Source organism: Procambarus clarkii, chromosome 19 (assembly GCF_040958095.1).
Source record: "Procambarus clarkii isolate CNS0578487 chromosome 19, FALCON_Pclarkii_2.0, whole genome shotgun sequence".
Classification (NCBI taxonomy): domain Eukaryota; kingdom Metazoa; phylum Arthropoda; class Malacostraca; order Decapoda; family Cambaridae; genus Procambarus; species Procambarus clarkii.
The window spans coordinates 34,805,986-34,826,934 of record NC_091168.1 but is presented as its reverse complement, the minus strand read 5'-3'; the positions used below and the strand labels follow the sequence as shown (position 1 = coordinate 34,826,934).

The following is a 20,949-nucleotide window of genomic DNA, read 5'->3' as shown; positions in this document are numbered from 1 at the left end:
CTTCAGTTTTAGATAAAATTGAAGTGAAGTTCGTGACAATGAATATGGTCGTTCTACATCATGGATTTCCTTGTAAGTTTTAATAACATAGCTTGGCATTCATACTCGAATATGTGAAAGTTGTAGGTTAATATGTGTTGAATGAAGTCAAGAAAAATAACCCCCCAAAACAACAAAATACTGTACAGGGATAGGGATAATGGATTAGGGATAACAAACATATATATATATCAGTAACTTTATTGCCCATATACAAGTGATAAGGTCCCTCGTCTGGTCCCCATTCGGCAAAATAACCTGAATAGACAAAGAGAATAGTTTGAAATCTGTAACTCATAAAAAACAGTCACAAGTTCTGCCACCTGTGGCTGATTCACACGTTGATCAATTTTCGTTCGAACTTGATATCCTTAGTGATGGGTATGCATTCTCCAAGATGTTTAAGCCACAAGAAAATCAGCTGAGAAACAAAGGAGAAAAAAATCTCACCAAAAATAAAATTGGTTGACAGCTTCTCGTACAAAAAGACATTAGAAATATTAGGCATTGGGCAATGTATTTATGATATAAAATAAAATACAGCAAAATAACATGCTTACTCACTATTATGTGTGAAAGTTGGCCCTCCAGGTGGCACTCAGCAATGCTAGAAGTCACCAGCTACATATCCACTTTGTGGACCCTCCTTACTACTACTATTCTTCTTTGTACTGTACATCGAACAGGTGCTTGCATTTCTTTCTCCCTGCATTATTCCTGAGTTCCAGTAAATAGGTGTTATCGTTATTATCAGAACCCACCGCGCATGGATTTATTATTTAAAAAATGTATAAAATCCATTTCTTAACAAATTGTGATTAAATTTTCACAACGCTGATGCCAAATAATGTGAGATTTCTTTGAAAAAATTTCACTATATTTCATATTTGAACAAATATTTTTGATATTCCGACCCCTTAACAGGAAAAGGAAGCCCTAAGTGCCACTCTCTCTCTCTAGTGGACTTACAGGAACAGGAAGCCTTAAGTGCCACTCTCTCTCTCTCTCTCTCTAGTGGACTTAACAGGAACAGGAAACCCTAAGTGCCACTCTCTCTCTAGTGGACTTAACAGGAACAGGAAGCCATGAGGGCCACACTCTCTCTAGTGAACTTAACAAGAAGCCCTGAGGGCCACTCTCTCTAGTGGTCTCAACATTTACCTAAATTTACAAGTGTCACCATCTTTAGAGGAAGGCTTGTCAAAGGTCCCCCATTGTGGATACTTCATCATTTCTGTGCAAATTAAAAACTTAATTTTCATATCTTTGACAAATATTTAGAATCTGTAAAAACTATGCAAATTTGTAAAAAATAGAAGAATGTCAAAATTTTAAAGTTTTGAATACTTCCCTAACGTATGATACAAAACCATACTTCTTCCTGATTAGTTTTAAACTTTATAGTTATTATTTGTGCACATAACACTAATGTTCTTGTTATTTGTCTAACACTTCTTTAGTTTTTGTAACTAGCTTTACTCTATTTCACTTCATTAGAAATTCAATGAATTCTTGGCACTCCACTAACCATTCATCAGTTGTAAAAATGTTCTTCAATCAAACAAAGTGTAGTTTACCATTAGAGCAAGGAGACAGATATTGGCACAATTTATATCAGTATTAGGATAATAAGACATTTTGAAGGAAAAATAATAATCTTTTGACAGTTGAAGAGTTTTTCTCTACTCTTGATCCAAATATCATATTTTCCAGCAGCTAGGATGCACATTTTATCCATCATGAAGTTCATATTGTATTTACATGCACATTATCATCTATTTTCCTTAGAAAGCCACTTAAACATTACTCTGAATAAATGTATGATGAAACCTTTAAAAGATGAGCGTCTTGTTTGCTGAAAATACTGTAGTTCCCAAACCTTGTGTATTCGTGAGCCTACTCCAATTTCTTTGCAAGCATGTTAACATGCTTTTGGAATGTACTTCTAATAATAAAAATTCACATTTATTACTGTATCATTGACTGTGTTCATGAAACATGCTTTAACTTGAAGATCATGAGGATTCATTCAGCATTTATGCAACCACCGATGAAACCTGTACGTCTTTCCTCAATTATGGTGGCTTTGTTTACATTTATTAAACTGTTTATGAGCTCAGAAGCATTATGAAGTTGTCTATAACAATAATAACCTTAAGTTGTGAAGTTTTAAATCGAATAAACTGTTTAATAAAAATAAACAAAGCCCCCGTGGTTAAGGAAAGATAAACAAGTTTCGTAAGCAGTTACGTAAATGACTGACGAATGTTGGCCCATATCTGTTCTCATTTTGTCATTAGTTAAAGTCATAAACTCTGTACTGTGTTAGTAAAATATATTGAATATTGTGAAACGAAGCTTACCTTGTCTCGCCCATGCAGTATTTAACATCCCTTCCAGAGTCTCATGGCTTTGTGTCTTTTATCTGTGTATAATTTTGGTCCATAAAATGTTGTCATGTTAGTACACTTATCTATTGTCAAGTTATCACATTAGTGTACTTCACTGAATTAGTCATGTTATCATCTTAGTACAGTTCACTTGACTAGTGTCACATTATCATCTTTGTACACTTCACTATTGTCATGTTATCATCTTAGTACAGTTTATTGAACTATTGTCATGTAATCATCTTGATACACTTCACTAAAGAATTGTCATGTTATCTTAGTACACTTCACTGAATCATTATCATGGTATTATCTGACTATACTTCATTAAACTATTGGCATCTTAGTATACTTCATTTCCCATTGTCATGTTTTCATCTTGATACACCTAATTAAACTGTTATGTTATCATCGTAGTGCACTTCATTAAACTATTGCCATGTTATCATCTTGGTGCACTTCATTAAACTATTGCCATGTTATCATCTTAGTGCATTTCATTAAACTATTGTCATGTTACCATCTTCACTAAACCATTGTCATCTAAACTTCCCTGAACTGTTTATATATGGTTCTTCCAGAGTGGAATTCCTGTCAAATGCTTTTAAGTTAATTTTGTACCATGCAAGCATTTATGTGATCTTACACCCAGCCTCTTAACTTAATATGTACTGTCCTTCATATTGAGTAATAACACTAATTAAGCTTTTTGATGTTGCGCATTAATGCAGGACTGGGAGTCATCAAGCATTTACGCAGGTTTACAAAACCTGTACATCTCTCAACAATCATGGTAACTTTGTTTACATGTATTAAAGATTATTTATAACAAAACCTTGGACTGTGAAGTTTCAAAGCCCATAATCTGTTTAGTAAATGTAAACAAAGCCACCTTGATTAAGGAAAGATGTACAGGTAAGTAGTTGGATTGATGACTCCTGGTTCTGCTGTACACATTATACTCAGGAAGTTAACACCTTTTCTTCTACTGTGTTAATTATATCCATCCATATCCACTCCTTTGGTATACATACAATGCATATTTTGCCTTCAGCTACTTTTGCGTCACTTGGTTCTCCATCTATGTTTCCTGTTAACGTACAGTATTTGCTACAGGTGGTCTTAAAGGTTTTTGTATAATATTCACATGGCAATCATCTTTTAAGTAATAAAACTGTACTTGCCAAAACTGCACACAGACAAGTTCCTGTTAAAAACAAATAACTTGGTTAATATTCCAAATAATCAGCAAATATTGTTACTACTTACCGACACTTGCCTTAACTCATTTTTGGTACTATACAGTATTTCATCACAAGTAAATATTTTTGCATTTTGGTTAAACAGGATGTAAGAATAAAAGTCGAGATGTTGAGCACAAGCTACTTAAGTATCCAGTACATCTCGTATGGAGTAAACAAATGGTTTTATACTGTCATTGAATATGTTTCAACATGCTGCTGTTAATAAAGTGGTCTGAACATTCTCGGCTATGGTTTTATATGAAAAATTTCTAAATTTTGTTAATTGTATGTAGTTTTGGCACCATAAGTATGATTATTGATAAATGAGAAAATATTAAAGCCAAGCCATGGGATCAAATGCATGTCCCTGAACTCTTTAGGCAACGCACTACCGACTGATCTAATTGGCAGTGCATGTACTTGAGGAGTTATGGGATGCAGATTTGTTCCCATCGCACGGCTTCAATGTTTTCTCATAGATATATCACGTTTTTGTGATTTTATTGTGCATAATTGATAATGTTATTGAAATCTCGTGGTTGTAACTTGAGATACCCTTAGATTTGTCACCCTCATTTGTAAATACTGTATTCTATGTACAATATGATTGACAACTTTCTGGATGTCTCTTGTACAGTGCACAGCTCACATCAGTCTATAACCAAGTTTGTAAACTAATGTTCATTACTTTGTCAGGGGAACAGAATTTCTAATGAAATACTGTATATGGGGAATAAAAGTTATCCACTACAGAAGTTATAACTTACAGAGAATGAGTGAAATAATAAGACCAATGCATGTTTAACTTTTAATCAAGTGCTAAGTACTACCATAACCAGAGTTCTGTGGCTAGTCTGGCAGTAGTGATTTGCAGGTTTGGGTCTTCCCAAAATTAGCCAAATAATTTTAAGTCACTGTTGTCATTGTGTTACTTGCATGTTGGAGTTACTGTTTACACAAAAGTAGACTTGTTTGCAGGTTCACAAGAGGAAACAGAGGTATTGTACTGAAAGTAAAGCTCCTTTTACTGGGTTTGATTAGGTATTGTTAGATTAAAATACCGACGTTTCTGCCATTTGGTACACAGAATATTAAGCAAGACTGCTAGTAAAATGGATTTCCATTCGAGCAAACAGATTTGTACCAGAAACGTAGCAAGTGAAATTTTGTTCCATCTGAACATTACTATTTGTACCAAATCTTTGTTTTTATTAATACAAAAGATAAAACATACTGCTGTGCATAATTTGACACCAAAATCACATGAAAAATTAGAGTTTTTAAGTAATTAGTTTATTTTTTTGTTTAGCACCAAACGTCAGTCCGGTGATATTGTACATGGACTCGCTCCACCAGAAGTCTTCCATTAGTTTATGTTTCAGCCAGTCACAACAGTCTTATTTCTGAAATGGAATCCTTCCACAACATCCAGATTTCTGGCAGACTGAGTTTCTTTTGAGTGGGAGTCAACTGTGTAATGTTTGTTAGTTTTAACATACTGCATATTGCTAATATTATACATTATAAAGAAATGTTTTAGGTGATGCCTATAATAACTTGCTGGTAATCCATCCCTAGCGCTGCTTGATAACCATTGTCAAGCTTGGATCTTTTTATTGGGCAGAATAGTTTTCTATACTGGTAGTGTATAGAAAACTTATTTCTATACACTACCAGTTTATGGTTATTAACATTTAAATGTATTTTGCCATGTGGAATCCTTGAAAAGCTTCAAAGACTCGTCAAAATTATTTTAAGGTTCCTAAGTTTTTGCAGACAAAGTTCCCTTTTGTCTTGGCAGATTTGCATGTGGTAATGTAAGGTAACGTTCATTTGTTCCTTGAATTGTTCATTTTATTTTTTAAAGCATTTTTGTAGAAAGTACAGTACAATATGGAAGTGATGTCCAAGCTATAATGGGATGTGTTTCTATTCCCATAACACACACATTGAAACACTCCCTAAATGAAGCCTAACTTGAAGCTTATGTTGCTGGTTTTCTTTGCCACCTGAAACGTTATACATAATGTTCTTCTTGCGGGGATTATGCATTTTGTCAGTTTCAGAATAATTGAGAAACCCCGCTCTAGATACAGTTCTTAACTGGCGTTTAAGTCACAGCCAAGTAAGTAACAAATAAGTGTGTGGAAGATATTGTTATTCCCTGTATTGCGATGTCATCATGGCAACACATTGTTGTGGCAACTCGTCATCGTATGCTGATATTATGTTCAGCGTCTTGTTTAGTAGCTAGCCTCTACTGTGTTACATTTTAAGTATTGTAAATATTTGTGTTTTTTTTTATCTCATTGTATGATAATATTTATGCTTTGTACACTAACCATTGACATTGTGTAGTCTGTTTCTACTCTATGACTTAACAAAATACACCTTGGCTGAAATGCATTAAAATTTATTTCTCACGAGTTTACCACATTTATGTCAAAGCTTTGTGCTTGAACAATAAGTTAAGTCAAATATTTCAGTGTCCTAATTGTTGTACATATATTGTATATTTTTTACTATCATTGCAGCAACTTATTTTTTAACTAATGCCTTATTTAAGCCACAAGAAGCTGGGAGAAAGTAATGTCCTTGGAGGCTACACGATTCACTCCATGACTACTTTTTTCTGAACATTTTGAAGTAATTTGGCACAATTCAGACGACCCTCCATATCTGTTATTTGATTTATAGATCCAAATTTAATTTTAATCTGTAAAGGATAAAGTATTTCTTTGACTCTTACCTTGACTTTTGAATTACCCTGCCATTCTAATAAACTAACAATTACAATAATATAGTTAAGTAACCCCAAAGTGTATATATGTTATAGCATGAAATGTTAAGAGCTCAAGTAGATCAGAAGATAAACACAAGCAATACTTCAACTTTGTCAAATGAACTTTGGAGAGTCCCAATGGAAACTTAAAATTGCTTTATTTCATCCATTAGAAATCACATAATTATCATCAGCATTAAATCAGTTTAACAACTGAATAGAGCAGCTAATCAAACATACTACATCAAGGTGTGCATGTTTAAAAATAGTTAACAAACCAAATGGCAAAACGATAAAGATAGCAATTGGAGCAGTGTAAGGATTAACAAAATTAGAGCAGTAATTACCTAAGTGTAGCTACTGGATGAGACCTATGCTCTCATCCAGTCACATATGGTGTCCCCAACTTGCCAGTGCTGTTTGTTATATGATATTTTGAAACTATTGATAGTTTTGGCCTCTACAAGACTGGAGCATTGCATGGGTTAACAAGATTGGAGCAGTGTAAGGGTTAATGACAGCAGCAGTTATTGCCAGGTGTAAGGTAAAGTAACAAATGGATATTGTTGTTGAGTTATTAAACTCATGAAGACAAAAACACCCTCGGTTAATTTAGAAAAATTGAAAATTAATTGGTTTAATATAAATAAATGATTAAACTGAGCTAGTATTAACAAACATGTAATAAAGCATACCGTGAAGAGAACCATATGCTTTAATATGATGATGAAAAAATTAATGTTTAAAAATTGTCAGAATGAGATAAATTACTTGACATAGAAGGAATATTTTGTGCTATATAGCCTGGGCTTTGTGCTTTTGGTAATTAATTGTTTAACAGAGAAGAGAAGAGATATTTTAAAATAACCAGTGAGGAAAGACCAAGCACTTGAATTCTGCAAAAGTCCAAAAGTTGTTTTGAAGAGAGAGAATACAGTTCTTTAACATTTTGATAAGGTAACAGAAAACAGAGACCTCTGAGGGAAAACTCCCTCGTGAACAGTATTTTGATGTGGCAGCGGGATTTGGTCATTCTAGTGATCCGATTCTCTCGGTGCTCTCACTTTCCTGAAATCCTTTAATCCTACTTATGCTCTAGTGATTAAGATCCATCCTTGACTGTGCCTCATCTTTACCAGACAGTTGAGTTTTGCTTTGCTTGACTCCCAGCCCTAATGACCTCACTGCCACAATTGTTGAAGAGGCCATTTGCACCTGTTCCATATCCCAGAAACAAATTTCTTGCTCAGATTTCTACCTAGTCATTCATATGCAATCCACAACAGTTGGGAAGAGAAATGGTTAGTTATTATGAATATCGATTATTGTATGTGCTACCAAATTGTGACTTATCTGCATGGAAGCTACTTATGTCACCAAAGCAGTAAGTGTGGAATGATTCTGGCTTGGCCATGTATTGGCCATATGCAATTAACTCATGGGCACCTGAAGGAACAAAGACCTGCCCCTTATTGCCAATTTTGCTTTGTTCTATTAACCATTTCAGACCACCTCAAAGAATGCTTTGTTTTTTTGATGATTGGAAATTACGATTTCTCAATGTTCCTTTGATTCGTGTTGCCAATTGATAAAATCCTCGTCAATTCTGATACTTTTAATATCGCTCATGTTTTCCTGTACTCATATAGATATCCGTCATAATATTTAGGAACTTTTGAATGTTCTGAAACAGTGCTATACTGTAAAGCCTTCCAGGATAGGTGTCTTGATAATTTCTCGCTTCCTCTTCTCATCCTACCTTTAAATTCACTTGAATACGCTCTCTTAACCACTATTATAACTCTTTCATTCAATATTCAAACCACCTCAATAAACTCCTCTATCTTATACATTCTAGAATGCAACAGAGGGTTACATATGGTTCTTACAAAAAGTATGGGCATTCTTAAAGTACAGTATGCTCAATAGTAGTTAAAACGGGATTATTCCTGGAACAGCATGGGAAACCCTACAACAAATATACTACCCATACTCTCACTCTACATTCAAAGTTCCAGTTGAACCCTTAGACTTAAGCACTACAAGTAATAGCCACCCAGCACCATGGCCAATGAACTCAATACTCTAAAAGTTTCTTGTCTGTTTACCAGATTGCTTCAACAGGACAAATGGCAGAGCTGAGATCTTAAACAGTTTTCATTCAATTCTGCTCAATTTTTTTTAGATTCATTCTAGATATATCGGCTATGGTAACTATTCATGATGAAAAATATGTAATCTGAGCTGGAAAGTATTAACTACAGGTATTCAATTTTGCAGTACACAAATACCTGTGGTATTACTCCACGATCAGGACTCCCTCTAGTTTCCACATATCTATGAAGCTCGTGAGAATCTTAAGATATTTAGATTTGGACACTTTGTTCATAAGTGATTTATATGAATCATCATAATTTCATAGACTTCTCATTCACTGTGAGAGACAACTACTGCACCTTCATTACCATGTAGTGCCCAAGCAAACTATGCCCATATGGCTTTACCGCCCATGTGTCTGCCATGCATAGAGACCAATATATTACTCCTTTGTTCCTTCATCTGAACATCTGAGCTTAACTGTCGCAGACCCTGGTGGTGGGGGGATTGGGGTAAAACAACTCGAGGTTCAGTGAGACCCTCGTGGACCAATCGGCTTATCTGGCTAGCACTCTTCGTTAGGCATTGTGAAGTTGGTATCCCTATTGGCCCCCTAGGCCAATAGGGATACCTAGGTCAAGTGGGCATTGTGAGGTTGGTATCTTGACCAAACCACACACCAGAAAGTGAAGGGACGACGACATTTTGGTCTGTTCTAGACCATTCTCAAGTCGATTGTGATGAGGGAGTTGTTGTTGTTTTAGATTCAGCTACTCTGAACAAAAAGTTCCAAGTAGCACAGGCTATGGTGACCCCGTTGTGAACTTACCTGGCACAGGAGCGGTGTTGTAACTTACAAGTTACAAGTTATGTGATGAGGGTTGTTGTTGTTGTTATAGATTCAGCTACTCGGAACAAGTTCCAAGTAGTACGGTTATGGTGAGCCCGTAACTTACCTGGCACAGGAGTAGGGCAAGTAGCACGGGCTATGGTGAGCCCGTAGTGGACTTACGTGGCACAGGAGCGGTGCGTGTGTGTTGTTCCGTGATGACGGAAGGAGGCTAAGGCAATAAACAGGCAGTGAGGAGAAAGAAATCTTAGAGGAAAAAGCAACGCAAGGGGGTAGAAATAGCCTAAGCTACTCTATCCCTTTGAGATGTATTTCTTTGTCTCAATAAACATACTTGAACTTGAAGCAAGGCAAAAGGTAAGGAGTAATAAAGGAGATAGTAATAGGAATAAGAAAGGGATCATAAGATTGGTATCTCTATTTCTAGGTGCCGTATTTTTATTTTTATTTTTGTATCTATTGGTCCCTAGGCTGGATCAAGTGGGCACTGTGAGGTTAGTATGCCTGTGGGTCCGTAGGTTGCCAGAGCCTTCAGTGGTTCCCTACATGTAGTACTCGTTACCCTTGAGGATGCCCATGTCCTAGTGCCTCTCCTGGTTGGGCTCCATGGTGGGTTGGGGGATACAGGGAAGTGAAGTCCAATTAATATTTCTTTTATATGCTACCTTAATCTCAACACATCCATTTTCCTCTTAGGCTAATATAGTGACCACAATATTGTTGTTGTTTAAGATTCAGCAACATGATGTTGATGTTTAAGATGTTTAATCCTTGAGTTGGATTGTGATGGGAGACTGCTGGCTTCGCTGACCTGGATGCGCTAGGCTACTTTCAACAAAAAAAAAAAATTCAAATGTTTATTCAGGTAAAGTACATACATACAAGGTGTAAAACAAGCATTGATGGATTTATAGATTGAGCTAGTACATACAATGCTTAAAGCCACTATGACGCAAAGCGCTTCGGACAGGAAAAACACTAAAACTTAATACTAATTGAGATTAGAGTATAATTTGTGTTGAGAACATATAAAAATAAAAAAAGGGGAACATGGCAGAAAAACAGCAAAAATACAATTTGGTCGACAAACAGCAATGTTTAAAAATAGCAGACATGGGTTGACATTTTAGGGGTAAGGTAGGTTACAGGGAGTTAATTAGGTAGTACTTAGTTTTTAACTTAAACTGGTTGGGAGAGGTACAGTCTTTAACATGATTGGGAAGGTCATTCCACATTCTAGGTCCCTTGATTTGTAGAACATTTCTAGTTTGATTAAGTAAGTTGAATAGGTTTGATTACTTCACGACTTCATCATTGACTCGCCCTTCTGATCATGTCTATAGCCCGGAAACTTTCTTGGGAGTGACATCTCCCAAGTCCCTGGTGGTGACGTGACCCGCCACAGAGACCACTCCTGTCATTGTTACAACTGCGTCTTTCCCCCCCCCCCCATCTAGATAATCACTGCCTTCCCTCCACCTTTGCTAGCCCTTTCCTCTGCTGTTACTAGCCCTTCCCTCCACCATTGCTAGCCCTTTCCTCTGCTGTTACTAGCCCTTCCCTCCACCATTGCTAGCCTTTCCCTCTGCTGTTACTAGCCCTTCCCTCCACCATTGCTAGCCCTTCCCTCTGCCGTTGCTAGCCCTTCCCTCTGCCGTTACTAGCCATTCCCTCTGCCGTTACTAGCCCTTCCCTCTGCCGTTACTAGCCCTTCCCTCTGCCGTTGCTAGCTCTTCTTACATGGTGGATATGGATTGCATAATAAATTTACACGAACTTAACAGGGATACTATCTAGTGGCTTCGACGGAGACAGGAAGCCGGCAGCTTGTCCAAGGCACCCCGTCCCCCCATTTGTCCTGATGATTCTGTTCAGCTGGATTTTAAAATTCAGCAGCATTTTGGCATTTATCGTTTCGGCGGGTAGGCGGTTCCATGGGTGTATAACTAGTTTTTGGAAAAAGCTTCTGTTTTCTGTCCTTGACCCGTGACCTTCACTTGACCCTTCGCTCTTCAGCTGTAGTTACAGGTAACATTTAGTAACAGGTTACAAAGAGCAATAATCCACAATTCTAGTGCCGTATTGTCAGAAAAATCTAATTTTTAAAACTTTATACATCTTTAAACGTTACAAATATGATTCTATTCACTATAGGTAGGTTATATGTTGAGATGATTTCGGGGCTTAGTGTCCCCGCGGCCCGGTCCTCAACCAGGCCTCCACCCCCAGGAAGCAGCCCGTAGCAGCTGTCTAACTCCCAGGTACCTATTTTACTGCTAGGTAACAGGGGCATCAAGGGTGAAAGAAACATTTTGCCCATTTGTCTCAGCCTCCACCGGGAATCGAACCTCAGGACTACGAATCCGAAGCGCTGCCCACCCAGCTGTCAGGCGCCCTGACAGCTGGACGGAATATAATATTGTTCTTCCCCTTTTAAAGTTTGCTAGTTGGCGGTCCCTTATCACGTCCTCTGAGAACCTCATCCCGACGTTGTGATGTAGGATAATCTCGAGATAAGAGCGCTTGTAAACCCGCCAGTCAATCAAATGGAATTAATGGATTACCGGCAGAGCTGTTGCCTCTGCCAGCGTCGCCCCACACACCAGGGTGTTAGTGGTCCTAACACCGTCCAGCATCACCCCACGCTGCTCTAGCACAGGTGTTAGTGCTCCTAACACCGTCCAGCACCACCCCACGCTGCTCTAACACAGGTGTTAGTGGTCCTAACACCGTCCAGCACCACCCCACGCTGCTCTAACACAGGTGTTAGTGGTCCTAACACCGTCCAGCACCACCCACACTGCTCTAACACAGGTGTTAGTGCTCCTAACACCGTCCAGCACCACCCCACGCTGCTCTAACACAGGTGTTAGTGGTCCTAACACCGTCCAGCACCACCCCACGCTGCTCTAGCACAGGATGGTGCATTTGGTATAGAGTTCACCGTAGGAAGCAGCTGACACGAGACATGCATACCCTCAAGGGACACAAGGCCAGTGTGACATGGCTCTCCCTCGTGGCACTCCTGGGGTGTGTCGAGGTCACTGCCTTCACCTACACCCTCCGCCAATCAACTCTCATCTCGGCGAACAATCCAAGCGCCACTAACAACTCTAATGAGGTATTAGATGCCTGGGAGCTCCCGGCCGGCAAGGCACAGGATGGCACCGCAATGGGTGCCAGAGTGTCAGGTAATTCCGCCATCCTGACCCCAGGGAAGGCACCAAGCGGCACAGCAGAGGATGGCCGAGGCACAGCTGCCATGCATGGCACAGTACAAGCCCCAGCAGAGATCTCTGTACCAGCAGTTGCTACTACATCCCCGGGTGAGGACCTGTGCGCCCTGTCCTTACTGTACATCCTTGTCTTGGTCACTGTCCTCACTGTACATCCTTGTCTTGGTCACTGTCCTCACTGTTAGTCTAATGTCGTGTACACCTTGGTGGGCTGTGCTTGTCGTGTACACCTTGGTGGGCTGTGCTCGTGTACACCTTGGTGGGCTGTGCTCGTGTACACATTGGTGGGCTGTGCTCGTGTACACCTTGGTGGGCTGTGCTCGTGTACACCTTGGTGGGCTGTGCTCGTGTACACCTTGGTGGGCTGTGCTCGTGTACACCTTGGTGGGCTGTGCTCGTGTACACCTTGGTGGGCTGTGCTCGTGTACACCTTGGTGGGCTGTGCTCGTGTACACCTTGGTGGGCTGTGCTCGTGTACACCTTGGTGGGCTGTGCTCGTGTACACCTTGGTGGGCTGTGCTCGTGTACACCTTGGTGGGCTGTGCTCGTGTACACCTTGGTGGGCTGTGCTCGTGTACACCTTGGTGGGCTGTGCTCGTGTACACCTTGGTGGGCTGTGCTCGTGTACACCTTGGTGGGCTGTGCTCGTGTACACCTTGGTGGGCTGTGCTCGTGTACACCTTGGTGGGCTGTGCTCGTGTACACCTTTACATAACGTCTGACACCCCCCCCCCCTCCCTATGTTCCAGAGTGTGCGACGGACGACTACGGCTTGGTACTGGCGGCCAGTAGTACGACCCGGTGCAGGGTACGACTAGTCGTGAGTGACCACGCATGTCTGTCCCAAGATACGACCTTCTTCCTCGCTTCCTACGACGTCTCCCACGACGCCGGCAGCGTCCAGGCTCACCAGGTGCGTGGCGCCCCCAGCTGCCGGGCGCCCCCAGTTGCGTGGCGCCCCCAGCTGCGTGGCGCTCCCAGCTGCCTGGCGCCCCCAGCTGCCTGGCGCCCCCAGCTGCGTGGCGCCCCCAGCTGCCGGGCGCCCCCAGTTGCGTGGCGCCCCCAGCTGCGTGGCGCTCCCAGCTGCCTGGCGCCCCCAGCTGCCTGGCGCCTCCAGCTGTGTCCCATATTGTCACCATATTCACCAATCCGTTAAAAATGTGAAGAATAACGAAGCACCGTAATAGTGACGCCTGGGCTATGGTAAACCGTGAGGTGAACCATATCATTCCGGAAATCATTTGTCCCAAGTGTCCAACCAAGTTCTCTAGTATCATCGATGTTGTGATCATATCTCCTCTGCTCTTTGTCTCCTCCAATGCGGTAAGGTTTAACACACGCGGCCTTTTTGTCCAAGTTTAATCCCCTAAATTTCCGATCAAGCCTGGCCATATTTTTAAAAAATTTCAAGTTTAATTTTGTTTTGTCCGAGTGGGGGGTTCCGGGAGTGCATAGTTTTATTTATTTATTTATTAATATATATATACAAGAAGGTACATTGGGTTTATGAGAGTACATAGTATTGATATTCTTGTAAAGTCACTAACACGCATAGCATTTCGGGCACGTCCTTAATCTAACAGATAATTTTAAGTAGGTAATTTCTAGCAAGATTGAAACACAATGTTAACAGGTACATTGTAAAAAATGTTCTCCTTGTCGGGGACAGGGAGCCTGTACCTGTTGACGAGTTTCCCCTGTAGGTCAGCTACTGACCTTCCTCAAGATGCAACGCCCAGTAGTTCACTAACTCCCCCGGCACCTTAAGACTATTACGTAAACAGAGGCATCCGTTGAAAAGACTCGAGGAGCCCAAACGTTTCTGTCCTACCTGGGTCCTTTCAGTTGTGAGCCGAAGACAACTGTGAAAATAGGACTGCTTCCGTGGTGATCTCAATCCTATTACTAGCCTTGAACCCTAATGCAAATTTTTGTAATCCTGTGTGTTGGTTACCCGTTGACAGTCCTGTCATCTATGAACTTGAGTGTGCTTCTGTGTACAAGTTTGCCCAATCTTCATAACCAATATCAATATCTATACTATGCAAGAATTGTAATCACACCCTCAATACTTGTTATAAATATTATTATTACTACTATTCATAGCCTCATAATTTTACACACGTCTGGATTTAAGTCCAGTAGTCATTTTTCAGACCACTTGTGAGGACTCTTGATTGATGTACGGTACATCATGGTCTTCTGTTCTGATTGTTCTCAATAGTTTACATCATCAATAAACAGAATGAGCAAATGAGAAAGAGCAAAGAATGACCCTATTTTTCCCTTTAGGTTCAATATAAGAGACAGGACGGGTCATAGTGCCGACCCTTAAGGTACTCCACTCGTTACCTCTCTCCATTCTGATACCTCTTACAGGTGGTATCAGAATGGAGATACCTGTGACTCTCTTGTTTATGAAAGGTATTCCTCTCCCTAACTTAGAATTTTTCCTGATACACCATCCCGCTTCTCTAGTTCGAAAAGGAGCCTCTTGTGAAGAACAATGTCAAAAGTTTTCTGACAATCAAGGAAGATGCAGTCTGGCTAGCACACTCTGTCTCTCTCTCCTGTTTGACTGTTGTTATCTTGTAAAACACCAAGTTAATCAAGCAACCTTCACTGAATCTGTTGATGTTGCGAGGCTGTTACAGCCTCACTTAGCCAGTAACCGGGTTCTTTCTATCGGGCCTTAATGACGTTTTACCAGATCCAACCCAGAGTCATGGGGAAAATTATTCAGAATTGGCAGTAATAGTCAATCTAACGAGGTCTGGTCGACGACCGGGCCGCGGGGACGCTAAGCCCCGAAAACACCTCAAGGTAACGAGAATGGGGGGTAAACAACACTAAACCATACCGTCACCACGTGTACTTAGCTATATACACTTCTTACATATGTACATAACATAACATCGCAGATGTCACTTTCACACAAGACACTACAAACGAACGTCTGCGATCTTCTAACCCGGCGAGTCCACTTCTATCTTCTATCATACACCACTCAAGGTTCCCTCCCTGAGTGTCTTCTATGGTCCTCACGCCGGCGAGTTCACCTATCTCAGTGCATCATGGGCCAGTCCTACACAGTATCGTCACGGTATCACAAGACCACTTCTACTCTCCAGCAACACACTGGCTGGCTTCCACACAGACTTCAACTATAACGAACCTTAACGAACGAACATTAATTCCGTCTCATAACTCAACTGGACTCTCCCGGGATACGTCGGTCCATTCATCAAAACATCACTGGTTATTACAGACAAATCACAGTTTCCACTGATTAGGCTCACGTGTTCTCACTGGAACACGTCTTGAGTTCAGGACTACTCTGGGTGACCTGATTCACGTTGACCAAGTGACCTCAACATCACTTCTGAGTAAACATTGAATAGTAAGAAGGAAACTACACAGGTGTCAGTAATTTCACAGCCTTTCACCGGGAAACGGAAAATGGGGTCGGGTGTACTCAACAGATGGCGTTGACCTCATCATCAAAGGCAAACTTAAGCTGTTAAGTGTTCTATATTCCTCCTAATCAGACTGTCAAGTAACTTATTAGTGATAATTGCCTTGAAGTGGCTCACGCATTCCACCTTTCTCACATATTTGACATTTGGCAGTGTGGTGTTTGTGTGTTACTGAGGAAGTCTTGGTTGTAGGGTTGATGTAAAGTCATGACTTGGTTACTGACTTTAATACTTAATATGATTACATGACTAGTAGCTACCAAGCTTGGCGGGCGTCTTGTACGCTCTTCTGTTTACCTTCCTTCTCCCTGGCGTCCCAGCCGCCGCACATAGAAAACGGATGGTACCATTTTCTGTGAACATGACATCCCTCCTTTTCTTTAAAAAGAATGAATACAGGATGTCTACCATACTTGTAGCACAAAGCAAAGTTATTGACACAAAGTAAGTTATTAACATATCAAGAGATACTGCATACATTTAACATTAATTAAGCACACAAAGAATTTAAACAACTTAATCTTTTCCACAAAGGATTTCAATGTTAAAAATACATATGCAATGTTAAACAAACATGAAAGAAACTGTAATACAAAGTTACAAAATATTGAATGAGATATCTGCATTATTCAAACAATATTAAATTTAGTTTAGCACAATAAGTAAATACTTTTCATTACATAGGAACACAATTAATCATCAAATCGTGTAGGGCGTTTAACATGACGTTTAGGACGAGAGTCCTTAAATGCAATAACATCCCTTGATGAATTGTTTGTCGGGTTATAACTATTTTTTTCTTTTTCTTTTGCACGACTTTGCACTTCATCATTTTCTACACTAGTTGGAATCACTTTGAAATAAGCCATATTACATGTTATACTATGATCTCTATTACTAGCTGTTACCATAGTTCCTTTTACACTAATCACTTTATATGGTTTTGTATCATACGGCATATCTAACTTTCCCTCTTTTTTCTTTTTAACGAGAACAGTGTCACCAACCTTTATGAACTGTTCCTTTGCACGTTGATCATGAGCAATTTTCATTTTGCCCTTGGCTAGTGCATCCTTCTGAGCGAGACGTTTATCCGTTACCTCGGCTGGCATGACGGGTAGTGCGATTCTCATAGGACGTCCAAATAAAAGTTCACCAGGTGACTTGCCCAGTGTTCCATGCGGTGTTGCACGGTAGTTCCTGAGAAAAGCATACATAGCTTGTTTCCAGGATCGTCCTTCGGCATGAGCACAGCGTACCGCTTTCATGAGAGGTTGCATGAATCTCTCAACTTCTCCATTTGCTTGAGGATGTAGTGGCATCACACGGCGGTGTTTGAATCCAATATGCTCAGAAAAGTTGACGAAGTCTTGTCCATTGAATGGCGGTCCATTGTCTGTCTTGACAACTTCAGGAATGCCAAAGTTTGAAAAGATCTTGTCAAGTTTCGGGATGACGGCCTTTGCAGATGTGGAATTGATGATTTCTACTTCTGGATAACGTGAGTGATCATCAATGACTACCATCAAGTACTCTCCAGTTGGTAGTGGTCCGCAGAAGTCCATTGATACTTCCGTCCATGGTGCAGCAGGTAGTGGTGAAGGTTGTAGAGGTGTTGGTCTTGAAGTATCCACTGCAGCTTGGCAAGGGACACAGGCATCATGCATATCCTTTGGTTGACGATCAATGCCAGGAAACCACACCTTTTCTCGTAGCAGCTGTTTCGTCCTAACAAGACCTTGGTGTCCTTGATGTGCAAGCTTCAGAGCACGTTGCTGGAGAACAGCTGGAATCACGATACGAGTACCTCGCAGCACAGTGTCGCGTTGTTGCGTAACACTTAATTCTGTCTGGATGCGTTCAAGTGCTTTGAATGCATCTTGGTCAACTCCTGAGGGTGGGATGCGTGGAAACTTTTTCTTAGTCAATGCATCCACTGTTGCTTGCAGAGTTGGGTCCTCTAGGGTTGCAGTACGGATTTCATCAAGAGTAAGAGCCTTAGGGACTGCATCACAGGTTACAGAGTGTACATATTCCTCGGCAACTTGCTGATGCTTGGTGATGGTGAAACTGTTTGCAGGATGTCGACTGATGTAATCAGCGGGATTGCCTGCACCCGGCTTGTATTTCACCGTAAAGTTGTATGGTTGCAGACGAAGAGCCCATCTCTCAATGCGAGCTGGTGGTTTGGACTTTGGATTATTGAAGATGGTCTCCAACGGTTTGTGGTCAGTGACCATCGTGGTGAAGGGCGCACCAAGCAGATACACATTGAAGTGTTCACAGCCCCATACAAGAGCAAGAGCTTCCTTCTCTGTCTGACTGTATCGTTGCTCAACATCTGTGAGAGAACGGCTGGCGTAGGCATTTACTACTCGGGAATCTGGTTGACCAGGTTTGTGTTGGGCTAAAACAGCACCTAAACCAACAGGACTAGCATCTACTGTTAACTCAGTGTCCATTGATGGATCAAAATACGCAGCAGTCGCATTCTCTACTAGTGCATCTTTCACAGCATCAAATGCATTTTGCTCGATATCGCTCCAGTACCATGATGCATTTTTCTTCAGGAGCTCACGTAGAGGCTTTGTAATGGTAGCAAAATCTGGAATGAAGCGAGAACAGTAGTTTGCCATTCTCAGAAAACTATGTACTTCAGTGGACGTTGAAGGAGGTGCAGCATTCTTGATATCTGCAACTTTCTTAGGATCTGGAGACAGACCTTTGTCACTAAGTACATGTCCAAAGAATTCAATTTTATGTTGATTGAACTCACACTTTGCTCGGCTTAGCGTCAAATTCTTTTCTCGTAAGCGTTGCAATGTTGCACGAAGAGCTTTGTCGTGTTCAGCTTGGGTACGGCCATAAACAATGATGTCATCAGACATGTTGTCAGCATTAGGTATATCTTGCAATACCTGGCTGATGATGTGCTGGAATACCTCGGCAGCACTGTTAATACCAAAACTCAGGCGCTTGTACCTATACAGACCTCGATGTGTCGTAAACGTTGTGATGAAGCGACTCTCATCATCAAGTTCAAGCTGATGATAGCCCTTGTTTAAATCTAACTTGCTGAATATAGTTGCACCATTCAAGCGGTAGATCATATCATCTACAGTGGGTGTAGGATGGCGTTCACGCATTATTGCCTTGTTGGGAACACGCATGTCCACACAAATGCGTATCTCATCTGGATTCTTCGGCTTTGGTGGAGTGACAATTGGGCTTACCCATGGTGTTGGGCCTGTTACTGGTTCAATGATATCTAGTTCCATCAGCCTATCCAGTTCGGCATCGACTTTCTTGCGAGTATGGAATGGTTGTCGGCGATGTGGTTGGGCAACTGGAATTACATCTGGGTTGATATGCAGATGTACTTTGCTATCAGTATAACAACCTATGGATTTAAATCGATCAGAAAATTCAGCAACAATACCATCAACATTGTTTGCAGATTCCACTGCTACAGCATTAGAAAGCTGAAGTAGCCCCAATTTGGTTGAAGTCTTGTAACTGAGTAAAGACTCCTTTGCATTCCTAACAACATGGAATGTAGTAATGAGCATTGCATTCTTTGACTTAATCTCTGCAGTGAAAGTTCCAATCACTGGCAAGGCTAACTTCGAAGCATAGGCAGTGGCTTTGCCATTATAGTTTTCAAGCTTTGGGAACTGTTTTTTAAATTTTTCATAGTGGCACTCAGCAATGGTATCAATGTTTGATCCAGTGTCAATGAGAACTTTGAGACAAATACCAGCAATGTATACACATGTCTCTGGGTTGTTTGGAAGATCATTCCATTCTGTGATTGCTTGTACTCCATAAGTATAATCACATTCACTGTCATCTGAGACTGGTTGTAATGAAATGTTGTCTTGTATATTATTAACATTCTGGATATGAGGTGCAATATTGTGTTTACCACCTCGACCCCTATGACCTGATCCTCGTACAGTGCTTTTATTCATTGACTGTGGTTTCTTTAGTGCGGAACGACACATAGCACCAAAATGACCTAGTTTTCCACACTCATAGCACTTCTTACCTTGAGCAGGACAAACATTATCTTGGTGTGGGTAGTCTCCTCCACAATTGTAACATTTATTGTTGACACCCTCTGATGTGGGTCGTTGTGACTGCTTGAGCCTTGTTCCTTGACCCCAGTTGTGACGTGGTTCTCGGCTAAATTTACTGTTAGGTTTGGCATATCTTCTTTGATTGCGATGTCCTCCCTGAACCTTACATACCTCATCACTGTTAGTAACAGTGGCAGAACCGTTGTTGGCACTGCACTCCATGACACGAGCATCACGTGCAGCATCTTCCATTCGACGAGCAATATCCAGTATCTTGGTAAGAGAACTTTCATCATCAACAAGTTCTAGAGCTCTTCGACGGAGACGTGTAGATGTGCATGTTTCAATTATTTGCTGTTTGATTTCTTTGTCAACATCAGCAAACTCACAATGGGCTGCTAAACCCTGCAGACGTGTGTGGTATTGATCCACAGTTTCATTAGAGAGTTGTTTTGCTCTCCTGAAATGCATAATTTCCATAGCAGTATTTTGCCTTGGTTTGAAATGCTCTGTTAGTTTGGCTTTGGCAGTGTCATAATCTTTGGCACCACCAGTGTCTTTCAGTGTGTCAAAGATGTCACAAACTCTATCACCTGCATAATGAAGTAGAAAGGCACGCTTTCTTTCAGCACTTTTGATGTCAGAAACTATCAACAAATTTTCAAACTTTTTAAGCCATTTGACCCACCTCTGTGACAGGTTTGTCTGGTCACAGTCAGGATCAAATGCAGGAAACTGAGGTATATTTGCCATTTT

At 40.8% G+C, this 20,949-nt stretch overlaps 1 long non-coding RNA gene across 1 annotated transcript; it reads right to left on the bottom strand.

Annotated features, from left to right (window-relative positions):
* Positions 1 to 224: 224 nt before the first annotated feature.
* On the bottom strand, positions 225 to 729 carry LOC138366271 (uncharacterized). The gene is made up of 2 exons (XR_011229124.1): positions 604 to 729; positions 225 to 460 (listed from the first exon to the last, which is right to left on the bottom strand). It is a non-coding gene; the product is annotated as an uncharacterized lncRNA (long non-coding RNA).
* Between the last annotated feature and the right edge of the window lie 20,220 nt (positions 730 to 20,949).